At 37.0% G+C, this 12,591-nt stretch overlaps 1 non-coding gene across 1 annotated transcript; it reads right to left on the bottom strand.

Annotated features, from left to right (window-relative positions):
• Positions 1–588: 588 nt before the first annotated feature.
• Positions 589–750, bottom strand: LOC129400268 (U1 spliceosomal RNA). Its single transcript, XR_008627574.1, has one exon. It is a non-coding gene; the product is annotated as a U1 spliceosomal RNA (small nuclear RNA).
• Positions 751–12,591: the final 11,841 nt, after the last annotated feature.

The following is a 12,591-nucleotide window of genomic DNA, read 5'->3' as shown; positions in this document are numbered from 1 at the left end:
GACTTATTCTTGCCACAATTTAATTATTTTTAAATGGCTACAGCTTTTTATTCTCACCAATGGTGCATGAACTGTTTCAATACTTACTTTTATTGCTGCTTTTTTTTGATATCTTTTCATGCCAATGTTGCAAATCACAATGCCCAAAAGGAAAGAGAGAAAGAAAGAGAGAGAGAGAGACAGAGAGAAAGAGAGAAACAGAGACAGACGGAGATGGAGATGGAGTTAGAGGGACAGAGAGAGAAGAAAAGTGCCTGCCATAAATGTAGGGTGGCAGTGGTGGGGGTTGTTGGTAGGGAAACTGAGGTAATTGGTCCTGGGAAATATACACTGGTGGAGACATGGGTGTTGGAATACTGTATGGCTTAAATTCAATCATGAATATCTTTGTAAGGGTATATCTTACGGTGATTCAATAAAAATGGAAAAACAAAAAAAGCAGCTACTGCGTTTATTTATATACCACATATGAGAGAAATCATTTTGTCTGTTCCTTTCCTGAATAGTCTGACTCAGTGTGATGTTCTCCATACCATCCACATAGCAACACGTTGCATGATTTCATCTTTTTTTTCTTTTTTTTTTTCCCCAGAGGATAGCGTGAACCAGCACTCACTGCAACAAATTACACAGTCAAGTTTTCAACATTTGAGTAAATTGCAGGGCTCAGCCCATCCGGAGTGTAATGGATAAGAAATCACCCTGGGAAAACCATATTTTTGATTATGGTGTCTCCCCTGCCAGGTGTCATCTTTTCTTATAGTACAGCAGTATTCTGAGTAGTATTGCATTTCATTATGTATATACACCATAGTTTGTTTATTCAGTTACTATTCTTCTGTCTCTTCAGTTAACAGATGATTTCCTTCATATACGCAGTTGAAGAGAATTGTGAGAAGTTTCTAGTAAATGCTTATTTTTTTTATTGACTCACCATGAGATAGAGTTACAAAGCTTTCATGTTCGAGAATCAGCTGTACAATGTTTGAACACCCATCCTTCCACCAGTGCATATTCTCCACCACCAGTGTCCCCAGTATATCCCTTCCCCCCACCATTCCAGTCCTCACCCTGTCTCCATGGCAGGCAATTTCCCCAACACTCTGTCTCTACTTTTGGACATTATGTTTTGCTCGAACTTTCTCACCACCATTCAAGCCTACCTGTCAGGGGCAGATACTATATCATTTATTGTCCATTGCTCATTCTTAACATAATGGGGTCTGCGGCCTCGTGTTTCTGGAATTCTAGATTGTAAATGGTTGGGTTTCAGAGACATTTCTGTAGGGAACTAATTCATTTTGAGATTCACCTGGGCGTTTCTGGACCAGGGCTGTTAGTGCACTAAAATGGTGCCCAAAGGCACGTTGTGGGTAATGATGCGTGGCCAAGGTGACGGGGAAGGAAAAGCCCAGCGCCTCTGCCAACATGCCACATGGATTCTTAGTCCTGGAACCCACATATCTGGGCCTTGCGTGTAGAAGCTCTTGGTCACTGGGATTCTGCCTGGAGTAGGCAGGGAGACTGCACTTGGTCCATCTAGGGTATTCCGCTGAAATTGGCTCCATATGGGGCCTGGAGAGATTTCCAGCTCTGTGGTGTTTTCTGGGACTTGCTACTGTGTCTCTGGACCAGGGCTGTTGGTATGCTAAGATGACACCTGGAGGCACATTGTGGAGGTGACAGCCAAAGGGAGCTGGGGAGGGATAGCCTGGCACTTCTGTCACCATGCAACATGGAGATTTAATCCTGGAACCCGCATACATGAACCTTGCTACTGGAAGCTCTTGGTTGCCAGGATTCCACCTGGAGTAGGCAGGGAGAGAGCACCTGCTCCATCTGGGGTGCCCCAGTGAAATTGGCTTGGATTTGGGCCTGGAGAGATCTCTGGCTGCATGGCATCTTCTGGGACTCACTGCTATATCCCTGGCTTCTGGTCTCTTTCGAGATTTATTTATGAGTCTCTGAAGCAAGGCCAGTAGTAGAGTTTACAGGGTGGCACTAGAATTGGTTTGTGGGGGTGACCGCCAGTGCTTCCATATGTATTGGGATGTGGGGGGAGGTAGCCCACCCCAACTCTGTGAAAGCCTGGAAATTTCCGCCACAAAATGTGCATACCAGAATTTTCAACAGATTATATCTTGGTGTGGTCCACCCTGAGATGATGAAGTCAGGCCGGGGGTATGGTGGCGATTTTGGATTGTGGAAGCAGACAGCTGCTGGGGCTTTGCTTGGGCAGGCACAGGCCGTACTGCCCCCCTCTGATTTACCCCAGTCTGTTCAGCTGTGTGAGGGTCCCAGATTAACTGTGGCTTTTTATCTTTTTTGTGACTTATCTATGGGTCTCTGAAATAAGGCTAATAAATGAACTTGCATAGTTGAGCCGGAGGTGGTTTGTGGGCATGGCTCCCACATACCCAACTTTTGGCTGTTTATTTTCTTGGTAAACTTGGTCCCAAGTTGTTGGGATCTGGCCAAAGGCACAGCACCAATTTTGGGGTGTCAGGAAGCCTGAAGGAACCATCAGGCTGCTGATGCACTCACCCTACAGGTACAGGTTGACCTGTTGGTGGTATCATACCCCAAATGTTTACTTTTTAACAAGTATACACTATTATATGTTTCTTGTGGCACTAAACTTTCCCATTCATTATGTCAGATTATCTGATAGATTATTTATGTACTATATTAAAAATTGTAATGACCAGCATTAACATTAATTTACATTGCCTGCAATATGTCACCGTGCTTGCAACTAAATTATTATCACCAACTTTCTATTTTCTGCTTTATGTAAAGAGCCACATAAATATCACAATATTTAGTAAGTCACATATAGTAGATTACTAGAAATCAATTTCCCTATTTCCCCAAAGCCTAATTTTGAGTAGCAGGAGAAAATTCATACTTGGGTTGCATTATGTAAAATGAGAATGAGTTTGCAAAAACAGAAATAATCTATACTAATGTCTTTTTATAAAAATGTGCAAATAGAGACTTTCATTTTTAGCGGATTATCAAAATTATAAAGCAACTTAAATGCTATAATAAAAGTTAAGACTTAGAGCATGGATAAAAAATAATGTAGAGCATTAGCTGAAATTTGCTGAAAACAACTTTTAGTACATTTCATTCTAAATTATTACAGAAAAATGCAAACGTTCAAATCCTTACATATGTAATATTTTATGTTGATATATATAGCTAACATTCTCATTCAAAATCAAGTTTTTGTACATGAAACAAAATATTTCCTATTGCTTACATTTTACTTCTTTTCCTCCAAGTTTTGCTTTAATATATATTTTCAACATAAAAATAACTAAAGATCTTATTCACCAATTAAAATTGTAGCCCAGGTCACTCTGTACAGGGATAGCAAGTTAAGAGAAAAAAGGGTAAAAGTTATTCTTCATTTTTCTCTATGCTTCTAGTTGCAATTGCGAATTGCTTTCTCTTCTTTAGTTTTTCCAGTTTTCTGTTTCAGTACTAATTTATCTTGGAACCAGAGAAATAGCGTTTGCTTTCCATGTGCTGACACAGGTTTGATCCCTGCTTCTCTATACGGTCCTCAAACCCACCAGAACTGAACCCTGGCTATGGAGCCAAGATGAAGCCCCAAACATGGCTGGGGATGGCCCCCAAAACATAACAACAAAACTCCTCGGTACAATTTTTTTCATATAGTAAGAATGTTTATATGTTTATGAGCCAGAATGATAACAGTACTTAAGGTGCTTGCCTTTTATGCACCTGACCTGGATTCAATACCCCCTCTCCATATGGTTCCCTGAGTCTGCCAAGAGTGATCCCTGAGCTCAGAGCCAGGAGTAAATCCTAGTACAGCCGGGGTGGCCCCAAAATCAAACAAGAAAAAGAAATACGAAGGAATATTTATATTTAGAGCATGTTTTAAAGAAGAAAGCAATCTCATAGCAAAAGATAAAGAATCTTCCCTCATAGCAAGATCAACATTCAAAAACTGAACCACAAATATTTTATGAATTCTTTAAGAACAACTTAAGTGTTCCAAGTTGTGTTTATGACCTGATTAGTTCTAAATTTAAAAGTAGCCAATAATTCATCACTCCTGTGTCACAAATGTTAAGAAGGTGTATTTGGTATTTTATGACCATTTTCAGATTAGTTTTGCTTATTAAACAAATACAAGTAAAGCATAAAAACCATCTACATTATTGTTTTGTAAAGTGAAATTAACATGAAAAATAAGCTATAGTTTACAAGACTTCCATGTAATATTTTGAAATTGCTAATTTTGAGGACAAATTTTAGGGCAAATGCTTTTTTATAAAATCATTTTTATTGAGGTATCAGGATTTACAATATTGTTAATCACATTGTTCTAGTATGCATCACTCCAACACCAGTTATTTAAACAGCTTCTATCATTCTCTTAATTTTTAGTGCTATCTGTAGATGAATATCATCTCATTTAAAAGTATCTTTTTACAGTGTTTTCACAATTTCACATGTGAATTATGGTTTACTTAATCATTCCATTCCTTTGAACAGATAGGCTTTAACATTTGCTGTTATACATATCAGTGTTTGAACACATTTCATATGGACTTACTTAATCCTTATAATAACTCTGTGACTGCCTTGTTTTACAGATGAACTTGTGTGGTACAGAGATCAAGGCCACACAACTTGAAATGGTACTAATATGATTTGATCTCAATTAGTCTTTCACTGTAGCCCAACTTTTTACCTCACCACCAAAAACTTTATATCATTGTCCAAATAACTTTTTTCTTAAATCATAAAAGTGAATTTCTTGGAACATAACTTAGAATAACATATTTTTCAGATGAATTAATCATATACGGACTTTTTTTCTTCAGCACTGCTTCAATAATAGTCCCAAATCCATCAGCACATAATGTGAATTCCCAAGAAAGCAGTGAGAATTGTTTTTTAATCTCCATTCAAAATCTTAATTCTCACCTTAAAATAGTTTAAACTTCAAAACCAAACATTGCATGTCATTATTTTTCTTTTCAGTTTCTTTAAATACTACAGAGTTTATGAAAAGTTTAATGAGTATTAATGTTTTGTTTTAAATTTTTTATTAGTGAATCACCGTGAGGTACAGTTACAAGCTTATGAACTTTCATGTTTGCATTTCAGTCATACAGTGATCATTTACCCATCCTTCTACCAGCACACATTCTCCTTCACCAATGTTCCCAGTATCCCTCCCACAGCCCCCACCCCACCCCCACCACCTCACCCTGCCTCTGTGGCAGGGTATTCTCTTTTGTTCTTTCTCCTTTTGGGTGTTGTAGTTTGCAAATATTGAGTGGCCATCCTGTTCGGTTCATAGTATACTTTTGGCACACATCTTTCAACCCAAATGGGTCTTCCCAAGATCCTCTACTTGGCGTTCCCTTCTCTATGTCAGCTGCCTTTTGCCCCAGCACATGAGGCCAGTTTCCAAGCTGTGGGGCAGACTTCCTGGTCCTTATCTCTACTACTCTTGGGTGTTAGTCTCCCACACTGTTACTTTAACACAGATGAGTTCAATCTTTCTATGTCTGTCTCTCTCTTTTTGACTCATTTCACTTAACATGATAACGTTCCATGTTGCTCAACTTGTATGCAAATTTCATTACATCATCTTTACTAACAGCTGCATAGTATTCCATTGTGTAGATGTACCAGAGTTTCTTGAATGTCATCTGTATTGGGGCACTCCAGTTTTTTCCAGATTTTGGCTATTATAAACAGTGCTGCAATGAACATGCAAATGCAGATATATTTGCATTTCTACTATACCTTTTTGCCTCTCCGGGGTATATTCCTAGGAGTGGTATTGCTGGGTCAAATGGGAGCTCAATTTCTAATTTTTTGAGAATCGTCTATATTGTTTTCCAAAAGGGCTGAACCAGTTTGCATTCCCACCAGCAGTGAAGGAGAGTCCCTTTCTCCCTACATCCGCGCCAATACCGGTTGCTTTTGTTCTTTTAGATGTAAGCCAGTGGTGTGAAATGATATCTCATTGTTGTTTTAATCTGCATCTCCCTGATGATTAGTGATACAGAGTATTTTCTCATGTGTCTTTTAGCCATTCAAATTTCTTCGTTGGGGAAATTTCTGTTCATTTCCACACCCCCCCCCCCCCATTTTCTGATGGGTTTGGATGTTTCCTTCTTGTAGAGTTCCACCAGTTCTTTGTATATCCTTGATATCAACCCTTTATCAGATGGGTATTGGTTGAATATCTTTTCCCATTCTGTAGACTGTCTTTGTATTTTGGTCACTGTTTCTTTTGAGGTTCAGAAGCTTCTTAGTTTAAGATAGTCTCGTTTGTTTATCTCTGTTTGCACTTGCGTGGCCAGTGGCGTGTCATCTTTGAAAATACCTTTACCTTCAATGTCATGGAAGGTTTTGCCAACCTTGTCTTCCATGTACCTTATGGATTCTGGTCTGATGTTGAGATCTTTAATCCACTTGGACCTGACTTTTGCACATGGTGTTAGGTAGAGATCTGAGCCCATTTTTTTTTTGCATGTAGCTGTCCAGTTTTGTCAGCACCATTTGTTGAAGAGGCTTTCCTTGCTCTACTTCACATTTTTGCTCCCTTATCAAAGATTAGATGATCATATATTTGAGGGTATGTGTCAGAATTCTAACAATTTCTATTTATGCTCTACTCCCTCTATCAGGAAACATCTGTACAAATGTTAAGTCAACATTTTAAATGTTAAAAAATGTAATTTTTGTCACATTTATAACTATTTTTCCTGAATTTTCATGTGTATACTAAATTTGATTTTCATAATTTAATGTTGAGTAGGCTGAGGATTGCTGCACTTGCCTATGCTTAGGGTTTACTCCTAGCTCTGTGCTCAAGGATCCCTCTTGCCAGTTTTTGATAGATGATATGCAGTTCCCAGGTTTGTACTTGGGCCTGCGCTCATTTTACTTGTTTTTGGAACACATGGGGAAGAACTCACAGCTTACTCCTGTCTCTGCACTCAGGGATAATTCCTGTCAGTACTGCTGGACCATGTATAGTACAGGGGTCGAACCCTCATCAGAGACAAAGCAAGAACTTTGCTCATTAGCTCACTGTAAGCCCTGAGATCCTTAAGTATTAGTTGATTTGGAACAGTTTTTGCATATGGTGGTCTGGTATTGAATTTGCTCAAGCTCTTTGATATTTTTAGTTTATTTATCTGTTACTGTTTTCCTTGATGAAAACTTACCCAAGTAAAAATATTCTGTACTTCTATTTATTTTCTCTTAAAATGTGTAGGTATGATTTAGTAATTAGAAAGCATTGCATTCTGATGTAAAAGTCTTTTCTTTCCTGTCTAGACACCATTTATTAGTAGCATTGATATTTCAAGACATGTATGGCATGGATTGTTCTCTATCAATTTTCCCTGGTTATTATCATACTTTATAAATATGCAGTGTCCAGTTCTCTCCTCCTATATATTTTTAATAATTTTTTATTCTATCCATTTATTTTTCTTCAGACCATCTGATTACAAGTGTGCAATATGTCCTTTGTTACAATAATTTTGACTTTTTTCTAGTCCTTTTGGCATTTTTTCTCTTAAATGTAATCAAACATATTTACACATTTCTATCATGATTTTCATTCATGCTACTCCCCCATTTTTGCTTTTACCTCAAAACTAATTTTTAAATTTAATTTCATGTCTTCATAATGCTCTATTCTCATATTTTTACTTTCACATACTCTTTATGCTCTTCTAATCTCTCTCTCTGTCTCTCTCCATTGTCTCTGTCTGTCTCTCTGTCTCTCTCTCTTTCTTTCTCTCTCTCTCTCTGCTTAACATGAGATTCTGCAGTTCTGTCCATGTTGCAGTAAATTTCATAGTTTTGTCTTTCTTACAGCTGCATAGTATACCGATTTGTATATGTGCCACAGCTTCTTGATCAATTATCTGTCTTTCTTACATATTTGGGTTCTTTATATCCTGGTTATTTTACTAACTACTGCAATGAACAAAGTTATACACACATCTTTTCAAATGAATGATTTTGTGTTCAGAGGTAGATGCAAAGAAGAGTAATTTATGGGAGTGCTATTCTTACTTTCTTGAAGAATTTCCATTCTGTTCTCTATAGATGATAAATCAGGTGATATAACTCTAGCAGTGAATAAAGGTTTCCTTTTCACTGCATCCCTATCAACACTGATTGTTTCCAGTTTTTTTTTAATCGCTGCCATTTTCATTGGTGTGAAATGATATCTCATTGCTCTTTTTATTTGCACTTCCCTGACAATAAGAAATGATGAACACTTTTTCATATGCCTACTGGCCACTCCTATATGTTTTTCTAGGAAATGTCTGTTAATCTCCATGCCCCACATATGATGGGATTTGTGTGTGTGTGTGTGTGTGTGAGTGCTTGTGTATGTGTGAAACTGAAGGGTATACTACTAAGTAAAGAAAGTAAGAAAGAGAAGGATAAATACAGGTAATCTCATTCATATATATACTACACAGAAAGAAAAACAACAACAAAAATGGAATATAAAGTCTTAAACTACAATAAACTTTTGACCTTCAATTACAAAACTTTTTAACAATTAGTTGATGGTGGTAGGACAGGGAATGAGGAGACTATAGATATGGAGAATAGAGGGCACTTCAGTGGTGTTAAGATGTAGTTGTTCAAACAAAATGTGCCCCTGTGTAGGTCACTGAAAAAAATAAAGAATAAGTAAATATAAATGTGTCGTTCAGCAACATATAATACTATAAGAAAACCAGACCAATAATAATATTTATAATCTAAAATTAATCAGTAAAATAACAAAGAAAAAAAAAAGATGTAGTTGTTGCTACATAAATATCATAAACTCTAACAAAATCATTACCATTACCTAAGTAGTAATCAATAACTATAACTTGCATTTTATTTCACTTAATTCTTTTATAAAAAGATGTTAGCACTGTAGTGCCATCATCCTATTGTTTGCCGATTTGCTCAAGCAGGCACTAGTAACATCTCCATCGTGAAACTTGTTGTTACTGTTTTTGGCATATCGAATATGTCACAGGTAGCTTGCCAGGCTCTGCTGTGAGGGTGGGATACTCTTGGTAGCTTGCCAGGCTCTCCAAGAGGGATGGAGGAATCAACCCAGGTCGACTGCGTGCAAGGCTACCCTTTGCTAGCGTGTAGGGCTACCCGCTGTGCTATTGCTCCAGTCCATAAAAAAAGTTATATTTGTTATTTGAAATTTAAATTGTTTTTCTAGGACCTGCGAGATAGCACAGCAGTTAAGGCATTTGCCAAGCCTGGGGCAAACCCTGGTTCAATCTCCTGCACTGCTTATGTTCTCTAAACTCCACCAAGAATAACCCCTGACCACAGAGGCAGTAGTTAGCCCTGAGGACTACTGAGTGTGGCCACTAAACACAAGAATGAAACTTCTCTTAAGGTTTTTTTAAGTCTTTTAATATTTTTTTTAATTCTTCTGAATCTGGAGGATTAGCACAGATGTCAGAGTATGTGATTTATATGTGCAAGAACCAGAACTTCATTGGCAATACAGCAGAGTCCTCCAGTGCCCCATTGGGTTAGCCTTAGAGAACCCCAGCCTTGCTGGTCCTAAGTAGCACCACATCATAGGACCTGAGAATTTAATCAATTCTAGTCCAACTAGTTCAGAAAACCCCAGGAGTGACTTCTAGGCTCCCTAAGCATTATTTGGGAGCTACATACAAAAAGTTAATTTTCCTACTTTCTGTATTTTGATAGAATAATTCTCTTAAAGTGATGGCATTTTTCTTTAGACTATATGGTATTCCTTCTCATGTTGACTGCTTTTATCTTTGGAACTTTTATTAATTTATTATTTTTTTACTAAAACTTGTCTTTAAATAAAATACAACAAAACATATTGCAGGGAGAAGAAGTTGGAAATAAGAAAAAAATGAGCATTTGTTTATCAGAACATATTTTTTCTTTGTATTCTAACCTCATCCTTTATGCTGGAGGTATGACAAACCTCAAGTTTCTGTCTTTGAGAGACTCCTGGGGTCCATAGTAATTCCTCTTCATACTCAGCCCCTCCACATTGTGAGGGTATGACTTCTCCCTTTCATTCTACTAGATTTTCTGCAATCTTTTGAATTAAGAAACCCAAAACTAAATTAAAGAAATTTTTTATCAATATGATTTTCTTATCTTCCAAATCTAGTTATTTGAATTTATTTTTTCCTAAAGTTAACACATATAACATTTGAGTGATACTGAATTAGATTTAATCTCTCAAATAAAACAACTCTAAAGATGGTGATACTGATACATTAGGAACACATGTACTTTACTAAGGTTTAAAGTGATGAATGTTAATTCTAAGTATTGCTTCATCTCATTCTGGCCCTTAACTTTGAGAATATACACTGCAGAGTTTGTGGCTTATAGTTACTATTGTCTTTGTTTATCATTCATGAAGATTTCCCTATTTTTTATAGTTAAATTTTGTTTTCAGTGACTGTCAGGGTAAGGAAGTTAAGTTAAAATTTAATTTTGTTTTAATAAGAATTTTATTTTAATTCTACATTAATATTAAACTGTCTCTTACTTATACTCATTTTGATTTTTACAATTCAGATTCCTATCAAGTAACATTTTGGATATTTCTTCTTTAAAGGGTCAGCTTTGGGAACTGGTAGCTTTTAATTCTTTCATCTACCATTTCAGTTTAAATTGTAGTTTAGTTAGTTTAGTTAATTTTCTTTAACTAGGCATCATTACATCTAACTTATCAACTATAATTTTCATGTACAATTTTTAAAAGAATGTTTAGGAAGCTTTAGATAAAGGTGGGGACAAGATGGACCAAAGGGGAAAGATCTGAGAGCATTCCGTATCATCTATATTTAGTTTTTAACATTTATATTGTTTTCATTATATTCAGTTGTATTCGTTTTTTAAAAATCATTAGAAGTCCAGATTCCATGCAAAGCCCATCAAATATCCAGTGGAAATTTTCACATAAAACATCCCATAGTGTGCACAGAACCATAAAATGCACCAAATAGCAAAAGTAATTGAGAATAAACAAAGCTGGAGGCATTACTTTCCTTGATTCATATTATCTTACAAGACTAAAGTAATTGAAAAAGCATGATACTGGCCTAATAATAGACACCAAACCCCTGAGGATTGTCAGGTATGGCCCCCAAACCAAAACAAATAGTGAAAATCAACAGACACCATAGATCAATAGTAGAGTAGTGGAAACCCAAGATGTTCAATACAATCCTATCATGCAGATATAAAACCAGATATAAACACACTCGGTCAATTAACTCATTACAAAGTAACCAAAGAATACAGTGCGGAAACGGTAGTCTCTTCAATAAAATGTGTTGAAAAAGCAACACAGCCAGACATAGAAGAATGAAATTGTTTTGTTTTGAGATCGCACCCTGTGTTGCTCAGGGCTGACTCTTGGCTCTGTACTGAGGTGTCTTTCCTGGTGGAAAAGGACAGAGAAGAAAATAAATCCAGAGGGTCTGTGGGGTGGGAAAGAAGAGACAGATGGGAAGCAACGGCAGGCAGAGGTCAGGGAGATTCAGTTACACTAGTGGTGTGAAGGAATGGTATAACTGAAAATCCAAACCACACTCAACAACAGTGGGATCATGAGACCCAAACTTGAAGAGCCAGACTTAAAAAGATGCCTGTCAAGAGGCAGGCTGGGAGGTGGTAGGAACCTGGGAACACTGGTGGAAGAAAGTTGACACTGGTGGTGGGATCATTGCTGAAACACTGTGAATAACTTTATAAATCATGGGGCTTTAATAACTGTTTAAATGAAACTGAGCCAAACTGGATTAAAGACTTGAATGTAAGAACTAAAACCATAAACCTCCTAGCAGTATTTTCAGTCAGGTTCTTATCATTAGTTTTGATAATGATATTTTTATCTTACACCAAAAGCAAAATCAGCAAGAGCAAAAATAACATGTTCAGCAGTGGTGAATCTCCCTAAGCTAGTGGTTATGTTTTCAGTAGATTCTTTTTTTCTCAGTGAAGCCCTCTTGATATTCTGTTTTTTAATTCACATTTTGTGCATTTGTGTGTGTGTGTGTTAATGCCATGGAATGCTCTCAGATCTGCCTTTTGTTCATCTTGTCCCCACCTTTATTTAAAGCTTCCTAAACATTCTTTTAAAAAATAAATCTTTGTTTAGATACCATCATTTACAAAGTGTTGACCTACAATGTTCCCAACTCCAGTCCTACAACTAGTGACTTCATTCTTGCAGCTATGACCTCAAATTCTCTCCTACTGATGGTCTCCTGCCTTGACTGATTCACTCTTAAGTTGTTGTAGACTTAGTTCCATGCTTAGTTTTGGGCCAAGGGTTTTACATATATATAAGTAGCTCGCCTCTATACCCTGATAAACCCATCTATAACCCCTTTTATAATTTCATTTTTCTTCTGTAAGTAACTTTTTTTTCTTTATGATTACAAAATCTAGTTTGCAGGCTGGAGAGATAGTATACAGTGTAGGGTGCTTGCCTTGTACATGGCCAACCTGAGCTCAATCCCTGACACCACAAAT

The sequence above is a fragment of the Sorex araneus genome, chromosome X (assembly GCF_027595985.1).
Source record: "Sorex araneus isolate mSorAra2 chromosome X, mSorAra2.pri, whole genome shotgun sequence".
In the NCBI taxonomy this organism is placed as follows: domain Eukaryota; kingdom Metazoa; phylum Chordata; class Mammalia; order Eulipotyphla; family Soricidae; genus Sorex; species Sorex araneus.
This window is presented reverse-complemented; position numbering and strand designations above follow the sequence as displayed.